Here is a 19,489-nt window from a genome sequence, read left to right as displayed (position 1 = left end):
GTTCCCATTGTGGCGCAGCAGAAACGAATCCGACTAGGAACCATGGGGTTGCAGGTTCGATCCCTGGCCCTCCTTCAGTGGGTTAAGGATCTGGTGTTGTTGTGAGCTGTGGTGTAGGTTGCAGACGAAGCTCATATCCTGTGTTGCTATAGCTGTGGCTGTGGCTGGCAGCTTCAGCTCTGATTCCACCCCCAGCCTGGGAACCCCCATATGCCACAAGTGTGGCCCTAAAAAGCAAAAAAAAAAAAAAAAAGATTTACTCTCTTAGCATGGGAGTTCCCTTTGCAGTTAACAAGCAGTTAACAAACCCCACTAGGATCCATGAGGTTGCTGGTTTGACCCCTGGCCTTACTCAGTGGGTTAGGATATGGTGTTGCCATGAGCTGTGATGTAGATCGCAGATGTGGCTCAGATCCTGCATTGCTGTGCCTGTGGCGTAGGCAGGCAGCTGTAGTTCCTATTTGACCCCCTAGCCTGGGACTTCCATATTCTGGGGGTGCAGGCCTAAAAAAAAAGATTTACTTTTCCAGCAACTTTCAAAATACAGTAATATGAACTATGGTCACCCTGCTGTATGTTATTTCCCCATGACTTGTTTATTTTAGACCCGGACCTTTGTACTTTCTGAGTCCCTTCACCCATTTTGCCCACCCTTCACTCCCTGCCTCTGGCAGCCATCAATCTGTTCTCTTATATTTGTACTTATTCTTCTTTTTTTTTTTTTGAGATAGATACATGTATTTATTTGAGTACGAAAGCCTATGAGCATTAGTGGGAAAAAAAAGGCTTTTTTAAAAAAATACTCACTAGAGAGCAAGATGCCCAAGGTCGGGTCAACACAGCACTTTAACCAGAATGTACTGCCGTAATCTCCTTGACGATCCACCCCTAACTTAAAAAATTACCTTGTTTCACATGATCTGTTTCAACTTGACAGCTTTTTCTATCAAAGAAATGAAGAAAGGATTCCTCTAATTCTTTTTTTCCTATGAAAATTCTCTCAGGTTTAGGGGCAGGGTTTCAAAAGAAGGAATTTCTGATATAGAACAGTCCTTGGAGCAAAAAAAAAATAGTGTGGATTATAGTAAGGGATATAAATCACATGCATAAATAACTTGACTGCAAGGTAGATTTGGGGATAAATAACCTGTACAACGTGTAGATGAGATTGTATTGGAGGAGAAAGATTATGTGCAGTTTTGCAAAGAAGTGAACTTTTAGCGAAGGTTTTTAGAAACATGTAAAATTAATTGAGCTGACCTGTACTTCTTAAGCAAGATAAAGTATCAAGCCTATAATAATGAAAGAGTGCACCCAACTTCTCTGATTCCATCATTGAGTTGTGCTCATGAAGTGTAAACAGATAAGTCCGGTAACCAGCCTTGGGAAAAGGATTCATGTTTGATGTCACAGAGCTACCTTGATGACAGTTCCTGGTCACATGTCTTGGCAGAGGACCAATGCAGTTGAGATATGGCCCAGGTAGAGTCATTTTGAATTTATCATCAATCTTGTCTATCTTAAGGGGAAGATGGCCTAAATGAAGTGTTCCTTTTACTTGGGGACTATGAATGGGAAAGAAGAGGCAAAGCTAGTTTCCTTCTTAGCATTGAACTGCATATGCTCAATTACATAGTTTACATAAATGTGATTTCTTATTTCTTTCCTAGCTAAGAAGTAATATAAAGTGTTCAAATAGACCAGAGTTAGGAAGTGAATCACTGGGGCTAGAGGAGCTAACATACTTTCTATTGAGAAAGCTGTCAGGCCAAATTCAAGCTTGAACTGGTATGTATAAAGACAGATGTGAAGAGACAAGGTACAAGCAAAAATACAAGAAGATAGAAATTAGATAACTTTCATATCCATTCATGGACCAGTTTAAATCCTGTATCTCCCAGACATTTTCCCAGATGCGACTTGCAAAATAAATGATTTTTATAATCCTCTTGTATTTCATTTGCTGATTATAATTGAAAGGAGCATCCAGACTCGGATAAATAAAGATAAAGGGAAGGTTTGTGAGAGAGTTCACAAGACAAGTAAAGGTGTGTTTTGATAGCTCCTTTCTAATATCAGGTGCTTGATACGTGAGTGAATCAACCTGGTTTAAAATTACAAGGCTGATACGGACATAACCTTTGTATGATAGTTTGTTTCCTATAACACATGCAGCCTGGCTCTCTGATGAAGCTTTTGGCTGTATAATGAGTGAGTGAACCGATGAACCATCGAACCAGATAATGAATCAGTGTTGGGCCTGATTACATTTTAAATGCATATTAACCATTTAACCTCAATTGGAAGTAGTATTGGAAAAGAGTCTAAAATGATTTACAAGTTTGATTTAAATAAGCAGAAATCTTTAAAATCCAAGCAAAAGGAGATCACTCATGCAAAGTATAAAGCCGATGGACACACAGTAGGTATCTAATAAATATTCTTTCCCTTCTATTAATTTTAGCTAAATCTGAGCCCCTGACCACAAATAATGGTTTTGAATTCAAGACTGTTGACTGTATTTTCCTTATAAATAGTTCAAATTTATAGCTCTGAAATACTATAAATGTGTTTATCCTTTTAGAACATCTTTATTAATGTATACTTGATATATAAAGAACTACATAAGCTTAATACCCACATTTTTCTGATTTTGGGAATATGCAAACACTTACATTATCCTCATCAAAATTTACTTAAAGTATTGTTGATTTACAATGTTGCACCATTTTCTGCTGTACATCAAAGTGACTCAGCCATACATATATATACATTCATTTTTTTGAATATTATTTTCCATCATGGTATATTACAGGAGATTGAATATAGTTCCCTGTGCTATACAGTAGGACATTACTGTCTATCCATCTACATGTAATAGTTTGCCTCCATTTACCCCAAACTCCCAGTCCATCCCACTTCCTCCTCTCTCCCCCTTGGCAGCCACAAGTCTGTTCTCTGTGTCTTTCAGTCTGTTTCTGTTTTATAGATAGGTTTGTTTGTGCCATATTTAAGATTTCACATGTAAGTGATATCATATGGCATTTGTCTTTCTCTTTCAAACTTCATTTAGTATGATCATCTCTAGTTGTATCCATGTTCCTGCAAGTGGCATCATTTCCTTTTTATGGCTGAGTAGTATTCTATTGCATATATGTACCACATCTTCTTAATCCATTTATCTGTTGATGGACATTTAGGTTGTTTCAATGCCTTGGCTATTGTGAATCGTGCTGCTATGAACATAGGGGTGCATATATATTTTTGAATTACAGTTTTATCCAGATATACTCCCAAGAGTGGGATTGCTGGATCATACTAGCAATAGTAGTTCTATTTTTAGTTTTCTGAAGAAACTTCATACTGTTTTTCATAGTGGTGGTACCAATTTACATTCTCACCAACAATGTAGGAGGTTTCCCTTTTCTCCACACCCTCTCCAGCATTTGTTATTTGTAAACCCTCACCAAAACTAAGGTAATATGCATATCAAACACCTCCCAGAATTTCTGTGTCCTGTGTGTGTGTGTGGGGGGGGGGGTGGTTAATAAGAACACCTAACATGAAATTTACCCTGTCAACAAATTTTGAAGCACACAATACTGTAGTATTAACTGTTGGCACTATGTTGTACAATAGATCTCTAGAACTTATTCATATAGTGTAAAAATTTCACCCACTGAGTTACACCACTCCATTTCCCCTATCTTATAGCCCCTGACAGTTGCTATTGTATTTTCTGCTTCTATGAGTTAGTGTTGAAGGGTTGAAGTTTTGTGAGGTGGGTATATTGGAATGAAAATAAGAAGTAAAGATATCAGCAAGGAATTAGTTAAAGAGATATGCAGTGAATCCTCAAGAGAAGAAAGTATAAAGTAAAAACCAAACAGGCTTAATAAATGATAGAAGATAGCACAAATTATGATGACAATGCCGTAACAAATGAAATGTGGATGTATTCAGTTTTGGACATCTTATTCTGGCAATATGCTATCCAAGACATCTTGAAATTGATCTGTGTGTCGATGAATTGGAAGATATGAAGCTGTAGTCAGATATTCAACCTATTTATTCATTTACTTGTTTATCTATGTATATATTTTATATTAGATCATAGCAAATCCGAGTTTCTGGTCTCTGAAGTGTGTAGCTAAAATTGAGAGAAAATAATCATTATCGAGAGAGTGACCAGGTACTCTGTTATTTTTCTGCAAATAAGTTATGATTTAATGTTATCTTGGTGCACTTATGACTAGTATACTTTTTTACTCTTAGAACTGTCCCCATTAGAATAATTATTTTTAACTCACCCTAGTTATTGAAATTGAAGTGATCTTATAATAGGAGACCAGGTTTTGAAATAAATTATCAGATTAACATTGATGTCACCAAATATGATGGCAGGACTTAGAAAGAGAACTGTTAAACAGATCATAAAGTCTTCCAAACTTAGGAAAGAGTGATTGAGAGAATAGCAGATGAACAGAGATGAGGACTAAAATGATTGTTTGCATCTAGAGCAAGACTCTTATGAGTAGAGACTTCTTTTATTTAAAAAAATACTGTATATATTTATATATATACACCCTGAAGTATACCTGAATACTTACTGATTTCACTCTTACCCATGAGTTGTAAGAAAATGAAGAATTATCAACTCAGAAATATAGTGAAAGTCACCTCTTTCAGGAAGCCTTATGTTTTAGCTAGTCTAGGAAGTTTGAAGGAACATAAGATGTTCCAGAAATTCTGTAAGGGAGAGGTAAGAGAAAGGGTCCAGGAAAGCTTAGGTTAGTTAAAAGGAAACACACTGTAGGGCTTTTAAAATATCAATGACCCTAGTTACTACTTTTTTTTTTTTTTAAGGGCCACACATGCAGCATTTGGAAGTTCCCAGGCTAGGGGTCAAATTGGAGCTACAGCTGCTGGTCTACACCATAGCCACAGCAATGTGGGATCCAAGCCACTTCTGTGATATACATCACAACTCATGGCAATGGCTGGATCCTTAGCCCACTGTCAAAGTCAGAGATCAAACCTGCATCCGCATGGATACTCATTGGGTTTGTTTCCTCTGTGCCACAACAGGAACTCCACTAATATTTTAGATAATATTAGTCCAAGCATAGCAGGACTGTGAAACATTATCATTTTAACCGAATACATGTTGTTTTTTTTTTTAATGACTCGATCACCTATAAAAGGAAAATAGTAATTGGTAGTGCTCAGACATCTCAAAATGGGTCAGCTGCAGCTTAAATTGATTCTACCTCTGTGGATGACTATACCCATGAGGAGGCTGGCAATAGGACACACCAATTCCCAAGACTGTCTCTTCCAATTAGAAATAGCAACAACTTCTTAGGAATAAGAAAAAAAAATGGATTCCCTGCAAGAAACTTAGAGGGCTCCGTGATGGTAGAAACGAAGGTGTTTTTGGAATGGAAGGGTTCTTTGGAATATGAGCTCAATAGTAAGTGGGATATTCATCAAATACTGGAAAAATGTCAGACTCTCTGCTCTGTAAAAGTCACACTTAGCTTAAGAGAAACATTTGCCCACCACTTTCTCTGAGTAAAAAATTGAAATTCTGACAATGAAAAGGAACAGGGAGGTGGTGGTGAAAGAGAGAGTGAGAGGAAATGGAAAAAGAGAAGAGGAATGATTTGTTGGCGTGTAGTGAACTGTCTGAAGAAAACAAGAAAAGTTTAAAAATATGAAAATATAGTGCCCTTGAAAGCAAGGAGGTAATTTTAAGAAGCAGTCTATCAGCACATAAAATATAAGGGCAATAACATTGAATGAAAAAAAAATGCCTTGAAGGGAATACAGGCTTTTACCAAACAGGTATAAGTTTTCCACCAGGCTTTATATACCAGTGGGCTTCCTATAAGGAAAAGGCATAATGGATAATAATTAAAATTCCACAGGCAGGTAACATGAAAAGATTAAGGCTGCCCCATGCTGAAGGGATGTGAAGACAGTTCGGTTGTTGGATTCTGTTGCTGTTCAAGCAATATAATCTTTGAGCTTCACTGTCTGTCTCATTCTTTCATTAATGCAACAAATATTTATTGTTTCTTATATGCAGAAGCTATAAACTGATAACTATATTTCAGAAAATACTATCACATTCCCAAGGCTAAATGACATATCTTTTTTTTGCGGGGAGGAAGGAAAACAGAGTTGGGATACTTTTCGGTTGTTTTTGCTATATCCATTATTAGAAGCATTTAGTATCTAATGCATATCTTTTTTTCAATTCTCAGCCATCTTGTTTCATGAAACTTCCTTTATCTATATGCCAGGATGCATCACAATGCCATACAAATCCCCTCACTTTGCTTGTATTGGACCATGTATGTTTGTGTATTTGATGGGGCACAACCTTCAGCAATTAAGAGCTTGTGGGTGATTATCTCAAGGACTCTCAATTATTATTCCAACTGCTGATTTTAAAGATGGGTTGAAAAGTGAGGGAAAAAATGCTTCTGTGTCTTCAGGTAGTAAAAAACATTGAAACAACACAAAACCAAGTGTCAAAGAATAAAAATCCCCCTGTCAAGATGAGTCACTTAGATTAGCATTTCCCAAATTGTTCTCTGCAAAACAGTGAGAAGCAAGATACTCACCTATTAAAGTGTTTCTGCTCAAATAAGTTTAGACAGTGTTGGATAAGAACAAATTAAACAGTTTTCTCTTCTACAAGACCTTTCAAAGACTTTAATTTGCTTTATGATCCCTAATCAAGGGACAGAATTGGCCAGTTATTTCCAGTGGAAACCTTAACCAGCTACTTTAGTGATATTGGTATTTTATGGAATTTTTTTTTTATAAACGAGTGCCTTTGACAAAAAAAAAAAGTCAATTATAAAGGACTTGTTTCCCCAATTAAAAAGAAAAAGACAAGATGATACAATTCAGTTCAATTGGGAATATATAATTATTTGATTAATTTCTTAGTCCAACTAAATGGAACACGCAGATTGGTTTTTCCAACACAAATAGGCAAGTTAAAATCAGTAGAAAATATGTTACCAATAGTAAACGATATACTTCAACTTGCTAAAATATGATTCTTTGAAATTCAATGAAAAATTATTGGTAATAGAGCATGCTGGTTGAAGACATGTGGTAGGGAGATAATCCACCTGTGAACAAATCCTGACTTTGATATGTACTAACAGTAAATCGGGGTAAGTTTCAAAACTTTCCTGTTCCTCAGTTTGAAAATTTGAATGGTAATGGCAGCTAACTTCATAAAGTGGGTTATGAATATAAAGCACATAGGGTGTCTGCTTAAAAAGTAAGCATAATAAATATTTTATTTATTTAATAAATAAATAAATAATAAAGATTTTATTATTATATGCAATGGCATTGTGTTAAGCCCGATAAATGAGGAACACTAACAGCACTAATTAAAGAGTCAAATTCAGAAAGACTATGCTGGAGGTAGTATTCAAATTTGGATATTTCCTCTAAAATGCTGAAACTGAAGAATTTGATATTTTGTGTAATTGAAATCATTTATCTAAAGATATCTTGTTACATTGCAAATTACAGCTCAGATAAAACAATGTAATGCCATTTCTTAATAAAAATGGATAAATTACTTTACACAGGTTTATTGTTTAAACTCAATTTCCAAACTAAGAAAGTTATCATTTATAGGTGATATTGAAAAGAGTAATTTTTTTATTCAGTTTATTTCAGCCCTAAGCACAATTTTTATAAATAGGGAAATTGTGGCACAAAAGTGTTAGAATGATTTGTCCAAGGTTGCATAATTAATAATTTACAGAGCTGAAATTTGAACATGAATCTATATGAATGTATACTAAACTACAGTATTTTCTATTATATTAAAGGATTTTTGAGCATGAAATTTAAGAGCTATGTCAGATACACAGAACTCTTAGCTGCGTAACAAGAGTCACCAGGAGAAAAGACTGTTTCATTTTAGGGGAGGCATATACTGGAATTCCAGCGGCAGTCCATGAACAACAAATTCTTTCAGATACTCTTTCTTTCACATTTACCAACTTTCAACACAAGGGCATAGAGCTTTAGATCATTTAAATAACAGATGAGATTCAAAATAATGCACTGCTTGAAAAATGTAGAAGTTAATTGGCTCAGTCTCCAGGTGCTACTTTGGAAAATTTAGGAGTTAATGTCTCCTGGGAAAACCCCATCCAGCTGCTTTTGATTAGGAAATAAAGCAGTCAACTTGCAAACCTTCTGAAACTGATGATGCCTTCTGACTTGTGAATAAGTGGTCAGTTTATTTTTTGATGGCTGATGTCCAGTAACTAGCTATATAGAGAATAAAGGAAGGGCAAGGAACAAAGAGAGAGAAAGATGCGCTCTTTCTCTGTCAAATACATGATGTTAAACTGTGTGCCGATCTTGAAGATAATTGAACATTCCTGGGCTGGGGTTGAATTGGAATTGTAGCTGCCTGCCTATGCCACAGCCACAGCAATGTGGGATCCAAGCCATGTCTTCAACCTACACCAAAGCTCAGGGCAATGACGAATCCTTAACCCACTCAGGAAGGCCAGGGATCTAACCCACATCCTCATGGATACTAGTCTGGTTCAGTACCGCTGAGCCACAAAGGGAACTTTGTTACCTGATTTTTGAATTCTTTTAGCATTTTACAAAAAGTTCAGGATGGCCTGAAAAGAACTCTTCCATGTGCAAATAAGAGAGTGATGGACTGGATACTCATGCTAAGACATAAAGCAGGTATGCTTCTGTGTCCATGCATTTCTTCCAGAATAGCTGTTAATTCTTCTGCAAGGCTAGAACCTATTTTCAGTATTAACTATTTGCAAGTGTAGACTATTTTAGGTTTTGTTGTTGTTGTTGTTTTACAGCTGAGTTTAGCCAAATTTGATTTTTCCTTAAATGTATTTATTTATTATTAACTAAATCCTAATGATCAATAATTCAAGTGTTGAGAATATATTTTAATTTCTCAAATCTTCGTATTTGTGTTCCTAACAACTATTTAAAATCTACCTAATGCTTACCTTTTTGATCCTCTATGGGATGTACAGTGCATCTACATTCAAATAATGATGCTTGATTCATTCTAGAGTATTTGATAGATAATAATATAATTTAACATATATGCTTAAGTTAACATTCAGGGCAGTCTAATCATAGGAAACAAAATAAGAATTTCTAGGTAAAAGTTGAATGAGAGAGATGAGTTTTATTAAAAAACATTATTTGTCCCTATTTCAACAAGTGTTGCTTTATTCTACTTTTCTAGTAGTTAAAGAAAACAATCAGTTTATTACTCAACCTACAGATTAATTATGTGCATATATTTTAGTAGAACATTACACTTCTAGTAATCTAGTCAGCAGAAATGAGGCACACATATATAAAAGTGTTCTATACTAACACTATCAATGAAGAACTGTTTGTACCAGCAGGAATTTAGAAGCTAAATATCCATTAATGAGTTCAAATTAAAAATTGTGTGGTCATCTATGAAAAAGAGTACTATAAAACCATTAAAAGGAAGAATAGCTAAATCAACTCTCACAGAAATATGAATAAAAATACTACCAGGTGAGCAAAGAGAAAAGCAGAGTATGTAACACATAAAAATAAATATATGTATATAAATAATATACATATATACACTATATAAATACTTCATATTTGATTAATAAAACATATTCATTGTGTTTGTCTCTGCAAAAAGTTGAGATTTTCAGAACGTTCCATTGTACCTTATATTTCTGTACTATATATTTTTGTGAAAATATATCTTTTCATTCAATTTATAAAGACAAAAAATAATGTAGAAAAATATGTTTTAAATTATATACTTAAAATGACAATTATTTTAAGCAAGTATATGTAACAGATTCTTGGTTATGTTTTAAAACATAGACACTTTTTATTCTTCTTTATGCAATAACAGTCTGGTGAGACATATTGACACTAACTGAATTGTTTTTTCCTCTTAAGAATGTATTCTCATTTTTTAACTTTTAGTTTATTTAGTTATTTTTATTTTATTTCTTATTAGAGTTGATTTAGAATATTCTATCAATTCCTACTGTATAGCATAGTGACTCAGTCATATATATATACACACACACACATTCTTTTTCTCATACTATCTTTCATCATTTTCTCTCCCAAGAAATTGGCATAGTTCCCTGAGTCATACAGTAGGACCTCATTGCTTATCCATTCTCAGTGTAATAGTTTGCATCTACCGAGCCCCACCTCATCGTCCATCCCATTTCCTCCCTGGCAACCACAAGTCTGTTCTCTATGTCTGTGAGTCTGTTTCTATTTTGTAGGTAGGTTCATTTGTGCCATATTTTAAACCCAGGAAGAGAAAGACAAATATGATATGATTTCACTTACATATATGGAATCTAAAATATGGCACACGTATTCTCATTTTTAAAAAGAAAAAAGTTATGTAAACACATACACACATATGCATATATATTGTATATATCTATATACACATATGTATATAGAAATAGAAGATGATATAGACATATATCAGAAGTCATTTCTAAAGTAGATGAATGTATTTACCTATATTTTTCTCCTAATCCTGCCATTTGGATTGTCCTTCTGCATTAGCCCAGAGATACATACTTAACCTGTTGAAACAATGACAAAAATTCCATGTAGACCTGTTTATGGCATCTGGGGCATTGTACACGCCATCCCATAGAAACCTATGAGGATTTACAATCTGATTAGTCTTCTGATTTTAAAAATCATCACTTAGATATTTCTAGAAAAAAAAGTACTTTGCATCATTTCATATTTTAGTTATTGATGTGTTTTGGAAAATTTCTACCAATAAGTAAACCTAAATTCAAATTGCTTATGTGGGGAAAAAAAAAACACTCTCCATGCTGAAGTATCATTCTGCTCTGCCAGCAGATATAGCCAGGCCTGAGGATTTCAGCAAGTCCCATAAATTAATTAGTGGAACCACCAATTAATTTGCAGTCCATTTATCAGAAAAGCTTAATGACTCTGACATAAGCCCACATCTCATTTCACAACCTGCTGTACCACCCCTGCTCCCTGCAGCTGTGCCGTGTTTTTCTGTGGCTCACCAGCGTGCTTGCTAAATGCTTGCCAGAATCAGCGTCCCTGGGCTCTCCACACCTCTGGGGCAGGGGCCTGGCGGAGATCTGGGCCAACTGATGTGACCGTGATGCCAGGCTTGTTCTCTCCTGCCTGGTCCTCTTGGCCTGTTTACATGATAGTAGCAGATGGTTCCCTACTCTCAGAGGTTTTGAAAAATCTCAAAAAGGAAAAAGAAAAAATAGAAGTTTTATTGATACCATTCTATTTTTCATGTTGAAAGATTCAGAATGAAAGAGAACATTTTAGAAAAGCACATGTATCTCAGTGAAAAAATGTTAAAATGTCAATTTTCACCTGTATTAAAGGAAAAGGAATTTATTTACTAGGTAGTTTCCACCTGCCATTCATTTACTCCATATTTAATAGCTCATTGCATCATGTTTATCTTAAAAAATGTACAGATAGATGAAATTTGAAAGCATTCTAGCTCCTATTCAAGTGGTTTATTTCCTTTGGGGAAGGGGAAAAAAACCTCCAAAACATTGCAAAAGAAAAACTAAGAAGACCCAAACTTTAGCTCTTTTTCTGCAAATGATTTCTGAAAATGTCACCCTTCTGTACTTTCATTCCTGCCATACCAATTTCCCTTCCTCACTCCTGCTGGCCTCAGTGCAAATATAGATTTTATGTGTAACTGCAATTTTTAATCTGAAACATAAAATCAGCATTTGTTTTTAGTCTATTTTACCACCTTAAAGTTTTTAGGTAACTATGAAATATGGGTCAAAACAATAGCAAAGTTGTTAATCACTGATTATAACTTAAAGGATCTTCCAGAAAGAACTAGATACTGGTGAGTGGGATGAAGGGCTTGATAGGAGAGTAGATCAGAGACTGTTTTATTTAGGTAAGACTATGTTTAAGGAAGCTCTTAAGGTAGACTTGTATGATGGTTGAGTCTAAGGATATCGAGGGAAATTCTAAATTCAGGTGACTGGGAGAAGGAAAGAAGCTTAACTAGAGTTTGGTCAGTTAATATATAGCAGGTGTAGGAGTTCTCTTGTGGTGCAGTGGGTTAAGGATCCAGTGCTGTCACTGCAAGGGTTCGGGTAGCTGCTGTGGCATGGGTTTGATCCCTGGCCCAGGATTTTCCACATGCTGCGGGCATGGCCAATGGGTCCAGATTGGTCAATGAGTACAAGCAGCTCAGCTAACATTTATAAAGCAAAGAATGAGAATTTTAAGGGTCTGTGCCTGGATTTTTCATTAAACAAAGGGGGATTCAGTGAATTTTATGTAAGTCAGTGAGGGATGGATTCTGCCTTGTGATAAGCCTTTTTCAGAGCAGAGGAGAGGGGAGAGGATTCTTAATTGTTGCTATTTTCCAAGAGCTTTCCAGTAAGATAAAATATAAACAATGTCAGATGTCAGCTCCATACTCTTTGGAATTTTGTCTGTTCTCTTTACTATTGCATGCCTGGTATCTAGTAGGGAGGGCATTCAGATCATTGTTGGTCTTCAATATATAGTTTTAAATGGTGAATATGTTTCATTAAATAAGATTCACTGGGATAGAGGAGAAAGGAACTAGGTGATTGAGCAATTCTAGATAACACTGCATATTTCATAGTTTAAGGAGAAAGTGCAATTCAAGGAGTGGTGGGTAGGGCATAGGACTTGAGAGGTAAGAACCAATGTACTTAGAGAAAACGGCTTCCTTCACTATTTGCTTCAGTTGAGAAAACAGACAAGTTTCTTTTAAAATGCATTTAGTAGTGTATCCGGATCTCTCAAATGGAAGGACTGTGTTTCAGAGCTGTCATATCATCACTTCCCTTTGTAAATGAGTTTTCATCCACAGAATGGAATTTGAACTGCCCCAAACAGTAAGACTTTTTAATTTTTCTGTAAGCGCTCTATTTTATTCTTAGCTATTATGGCCGAGTGTCGATAACAATAACTTCTGATCACTTACAGCACTTTGCGCACCTTAAAGTATTTACATGTTATTTCACTTGATCGTCACCAAACCCTGTGAGGTAGGTAAGAAGATTTTGATTATATGTGACTTAAAAAACATTAGAAAAGGAACTTAATAGAAAAGTATTGTTTTCATGGTTTTATAGGGATTTAAGGGAGAAAACTAGACTATAGCCGACATCAGTGTTTTTCAACACTTTTTTTTAATCACTCCAGATAAAAATTGTTTTATAGCATTATTTTCCTAATCACCTCCCCCACAAAACCGTAATGCCACAGATAAGTTTTATATCCAATATGTCTACTTGTGCATTATTCATAGCATATGATGTTTTTACCCTCAAGAACCAAGGGTTTTACCCATTTGGGGATGATCATGTCATCTCGCTAAGAATGCAAGGCTTAAGCTGCCAATCTCCACAGCCCCATGTTATCTCACGCAGCATGAGTGCTTTCATGGACATTCACATGACTTATGCTTGCTTAAGTTGTTTTGTTCAACAAGGTTTACTCCCATTTTATAGATGAGAAAATCAAAGCTCATAAAGTTTAAATGATTTGTGCAATGGCACATGTCTAGCTCATACTAGAGAAAAGACACAAATCAAATGCCAGTCCTTTCAATACAGCATATTTTAAAAGACCATTTAGTATTTTGTACCCGTAGATAGTAACTTGATACCATAAATAGACATCTTCCCAACCACTTCTTCTAGTATGCTACAAAATAATCTGATAAAAAAGAAAAATCTCTGGTCAAAGTTGATAAGTGACTCCCTAAACATACTGAGGGCAGGGGTATATGTTTTATCTGTTTCCTAGCACTGCACACACACAAAAAATCTGATTTTATAGTTTTTGTTTAGAAAACATTTGCTGAGTCCCTAATGACTAACCTAGTAAATATATGCCCTGTTGTTCCTACATGTAAAATATGGGGTAAAGATAGATTTTTTTTTTCTTTTCTTGCTAGAAAATATGTGATTCCCAATGGAGGAGAACATATCACAACATAGGATGAAATGCTGAATATATAGATCTATATCAAACTGATAGGAAAGAGTCCCCTCTAATATGGTTGTATGACCAGGAATACTGATTTATTGATTCTCTATCCATCTGGTTCTAAATTTTAGCCATTAAATCTAAGATTCAAATAGCCTAATGATGCTCAGGGAGTAAGCTGTATCACTGGTGGCTTAATGTTCTTAAAAATGAAGGGCTTCCTTAAAAGGATGGATAAGGGAGCATACGTGAGACCTGTGAGACCTAAAGCAATCTGGGAAGCTCCCTCCCTACCAAATTTGCCTTTAATCTACCTCTAAGAGGGGTAAATTCAGCAAAGCAGATTCCATGAAGAATAACCAAGCCAACCTCACAAACCTCATCGCTGGAAACTCATAAAAAGAGAAATGTACCCTCCAAGAGTATTGGGTAGCTATCAACAGTAAAAGAATAGAGAAGGACTTGAATTCTTTTGTAGATTCAAGACACTAGGAGAGAGAGAGAGAGCGAGAGGGAAGGAAGAAGTGGTGTGGGGAGAGAGTTCATGCGTTTAACATTAAACACCCTTAGATTGCATTGCTCAAGTTTCCATGTTCTTACCAAGTTTCTTTTCTTGGGGTTGATCAAATAAGAAAGGGGAAGGAGACTAAAAATACCCCCTCTTAATAGTGCTCCCACCTGCAGAGTAGAGAAAAGCTAACTGGGGGGGGGGAGGGAAGAACATGGAGAAATAATACTTTCCACTTCAAAAAAAAAAAAAAAGATCTTTTTTTAAGCAGGTGCTTTGAGTTGTTGTTCAATACCAATAGTAATGTAGCATTGGAGTTGCAAGTGACAGAAGCTCAAAAGAACTTGTTTTGGTAAGAAATTTAATTTATTTGGAAGAATATTAGGGTATAGCTTGCAACGGAAGAAATGTTGAAAAACCACATGGTGTGAAGGAGAAGAACAATTAGATTAGGATGTCATTAATATTTATTCTGTCCGTCCCGTCTGCCTTCCCCTGGAGAGCTCATCTCATGCATGCTTATATTCTGTTTCACTTCAGACCACTTGACAGGATCCACAGTCATCATTGATAGGACCTGAGCCTCATATTCTATGGAGGGGCTTCCTCTCCCTCTGTTATGCTAGAAAACAAGTCCTGTAGAAGAATTTTCATTGGTCCAGCTTTGGTCAGTGGTTGGGATCAATCCATGGGGGTGGGAAAGCAAGCCAACCAGACTAACAGTGTCACTGGAACCACCCCATGGTTGAGCAGAGACAGGAAGTGTGGGGCAGTCAATATGATAGCAGTGTAAATTTCCTGGGTGTACATGTGGGTAGGTGGTCAGCCTGAGAGAGAGATGACAAAGGGTCAGAACAGAACTCCCCTTTTTGTAGCATTGATATTCAAGAGTATATCTATATCCATCATTAAATGAAAGATAGGAAAAATATCAACACCGTAATTGATTTAAAAATAAGATTATTCAGGAGTTCCCTGGAGGCTCATCAGGTTAAGAATCCAGTGTTGTCACCACTGTGGCTTGGGTCACTGCTGTGGTGCAGGTTCAGTCCCTGGCTTGGGAACTTCTGCATGCCTGGGCATGGTCAAATTGATCAACGAATTTTAAAAAATTAGATTATTTGCATGAAAATAACTTTTCAAGAAATAGCAATAGGAGCTTTCATTTCATCATGCCCTCTTGAGGCATGTGTTAATTTATAAATCATACATTGCAAATCGCAGATGCTGAGAACAAGATAATGTGAACAGTTTTCATAGTTGCAGGTACCTAAATATCCTTAGTCCATTTGCAACTATCTTATTAAAAGAATGTTGGTAGGAAGCAAAAATAGTCTTCTACTATAAAAGCCTCAGATGCCAGACCTTCTTTTTCCCAGCTTTTATTGTCTCTAAGAAGTATGCATTTGACCAATGCTTGACCTACCTCAAACTGAATCATAAGCTATTGAAGCAAGGGAAAGGGGCAGCTAGCAACAGAGGCAGAAGCATCCAGTTCGTAGGACATCAGGAGAAGCTGGCAGTGGCTACCTTGATGGATTAGTTCTGGGCTGTCATATTGTCTCTGAGCCTAGCTGCTCTCCAGTTTTCTTTATTCCTACTCATCTTCTCAGCCTGGTTTTCTAGCCTTCTTCATTTCTTGGCACTAACCAACACCTTTCTAATGAACTGGTTTTTTTGTTTGTTTTTTGTTTTTTCCTGCTTAAATAAGTCAGAATTGATTTTTCATGATGGTGACCTAGCTTTCGCATTGGTATATAAGAACTCTGTAATAAGTATTAAGAAATATAGTCCTCTAAGAATAAATTGCTAATAAGACATCTTGGAATTTATTTTTCAGTTCAATGAAAAATCGGATGTGTTTTATATAAAGCTCGTTCAGAAATACAGTTCTATATAGAACAGGGTACACCTGCATTTAGTCTTTGTGAATGCTACCAAAGTTATTCTTAGAATGTAAGAAGATACATATTGGCCAATAATTCTAGTTTTTTAAATATTTTATATAAGAAGATTTTTAGGTATTGTTTGTGAATTGATAACTCTCCTGCCAACTGAGTGAATTTTACAAATGTTTTTGTTCCATTTCATTATTAATACATAACACAATATGTATTTATAAATTTACAGAGTAGAAGCACCAAAGAAATAATAAGAAATTCAATGTATCATGACAAGTGAAGAGTTGGAACTCTGATCCTGAAATCCAAATTAGTCACATATATTATATGCTCTAGAATTGAATCAGATTATTAATATTTCTTAAAACCAGCCTTCCACCTTGAGCCTTCTAGAAATTTTTTAATGAATACAAGGCTTATACCCTTGATTTTGATCTAATCTCAAATTGTTGTTTAGAGCCATATTGTTTAATTTCAGATTAATTTTCCAACTAACATTTATAAAGACATTGCTGACTCTTTCTGCTCAATAGAATTGTTCTGCATTTTATTAATTCACTGATATCTCATGATAAATTCATAAGCGATTAGAATTTGTGATTAATTTTAATCCATATGCAAATACGCTTTCTATAAAACATGTATTCCAAATACATTTACATTTGCATGAAAATGTGTTTTTCTTAAATAAAATTGTATTTTAAATGTTTAAATACTTTATTATTTCTCATTTAAAAAAATCAGCCTATGTATTCATATTAACAGTATTTCATTTGGGACAGCAGTTTTTAACAGTGTTAGAATTTTTAATATTAAAAATTGCAAGCAGTAAAAACCTATTAAATCACCTTTACATAGGATCATAATCTGCATGTATATGATAAAGAATGATACAAGAATGATAAGGGATGCTCTGTAAATCCAGAAGAAGAAATGACAAATTATACATAGTGTAAGTCATGAGAAGGAAATAGAAAGGGAGCAAGTATCTATTTAACAATTTTTTATACCATTTACATGTTACTTAGTCTAACCCCCATAATGGCCCAAGAAAAGGAATTACTATTCCCATTTCTTAAATTAAAAAAAATTCTCAGAATGTAATTAGCCCATATCACACAGATAGTAATTAGAAGAACACTGAGACAATTTTTAATGAGAACTGAATATAACATCTCCAGTGAAAATGACTTCTAATAGTATAATAAAGTCTACTGGACACTTAGTACATCTTTGAGGAATGAATCTATAAATGAATTAAATAGTTTAAAAATAGCAATATTTATCCCAATCACAAGCTAGGTGATCTTGTATCACCAATTTATGTCTATGGTGCTCAAGTTTTTAGACCTTTTTTCAACACATTCAAATCTTTCTCAGAGTTCTTCAGATACTTTTTGCTTCCTTCCTCTCAGTCTTTCTGTTCCTCTGCATCTCTGTCTCTGTCTCTTTCTGTCTTCCACTGAGGTCATAATGAGAAGGCAACTGTCAGCAACCCAAGCACAGAGCCATCTCCAGTCACTAACCCTCTGAACCTTGATCTTGGACTTCTGTCTCCAGAACTGAGATAAAATATGTTTTGATTGCTTACTACTCAGTCTATGGTTGTTGTTATGGCAGCCTGAGCAGACTAATACATGGACTTAAACCAGCCCCCTTATTTTCTTGCCAAATATTTATTTCCAGAAATATTTTTCATTCCAGAAAAAAATATATATATGGGACTACAGATTCTGAGATTTCAGAGCATTTTGTGATGATGCAAATAGAGTTGTCTCTAGTTGCTCCCCCATTTCTAGGTTTAAGGCTACTTTTGCTAAATTGATTGATGCTTGTCCTACTGTTTTATAATTTCAAAAATAAAATGTTGCTCTTTTCCCCTCTTATTTTTCCCGTTCCTTTAGGTTTTTTGTTTGTTTGTTTTGGGGGTTTTGTTTTTGTGGAATTTTGTTTGTTTGTTTTTGCTTTTAAAATTATTTTTGTTGTGGTTGTGTGATTTCAAAAGAGTAGAGCTAAATGCATGTGTTCATCTAACATCTCTAACCAAAAGTTATCCATCTCAACATTTTTAAAAATTAAATCATGTCGACTCACCCCTCATCTTGTGAGCACAATGGGGAGTAGAGTGAATCTATTAAGGTATAAACATATTCTGTTCTAGTTCTGTTAAGAATGTCCTTGGTAATTTGATAGGGATGGCATTGAATCTGTAGACTGCCTTGGGGAGTATAGTCATTTTGACAATACTGATTCTTCCAATCCAAGAACATGGTATATCTTTCCATCTGTTTGTGTCATCTTTGATTTCTTTCATCAGTGTCTTATAATTTTCAGAGTATAGGTCTTTTTTATCTTTAGGTAGGTTTATTCCATGGCATTTTATTCTTTTTGATGTGATAGTTAATAATATGTTTTCTCTGACTTCTCTTCCTGATCTTTCACTGTTAGTATGTAGGAATGCAATTGATTTTTGTGTATTAATCTTGTAAACTACAACTTTGCCAAATTCATTGATGAGTTCTAACAGTTTTCTGGTAGTGCCTTTAGGGTGTTCCAAGTATAGTATCATGTCATCTGCAAACAGTGATTGTTTTACTTCTTTTCCAATTCAAATTCCTTTTACTTCTTTTTCTTCTCTGATTGCCATTGCTAGGACTTCCAAAACTATGTTGAATAGTAGTGGTAAAAGTGTATATCCTTGTCTTGTTCTTAATCTTAGTGGAAATGTTTTCAGTTTTTCACTATTGAGAATGATATTAGCGCTGGGTTTGTTATATATGGCTTTTATTATGTTGAGGTATATTTCCTCTAAGCCCACCTTCTGGAGAGTTTTTATAGAAACAGCTGTTCAATTTTGTCAAAAACTTTCTCTGCATCTATTAATATAATCCTATGTTTTTTTTCTTTTTCAATTTGTTGATGTGTTGTATCACAATGATTGATTTGTGGATATTGAAAAATCCTGGTATCCCTGGGATAATTCCCACTTGGTCATCACGTA

The sequence above is a fragment of the Phacochoerus africanus genome, chromosome 4 (genome assembly GCF_016906955.1).
Source record: "Phacochoerus africanus isolate WHEZ1 chromosome 4, ROS_Pafr_v1, whole genome shotgun sequence".
NCBI lineage: Eukaryota > Metazoa > Chordata > Mammalia > Artiodactyla > Suidae > Phacochoerus > Phacochoerus africanus.
The sequence above is the reverse complement of the archived record's forward strand: the minus strand, read 5'-3'. Positions refer to the sequence as shown.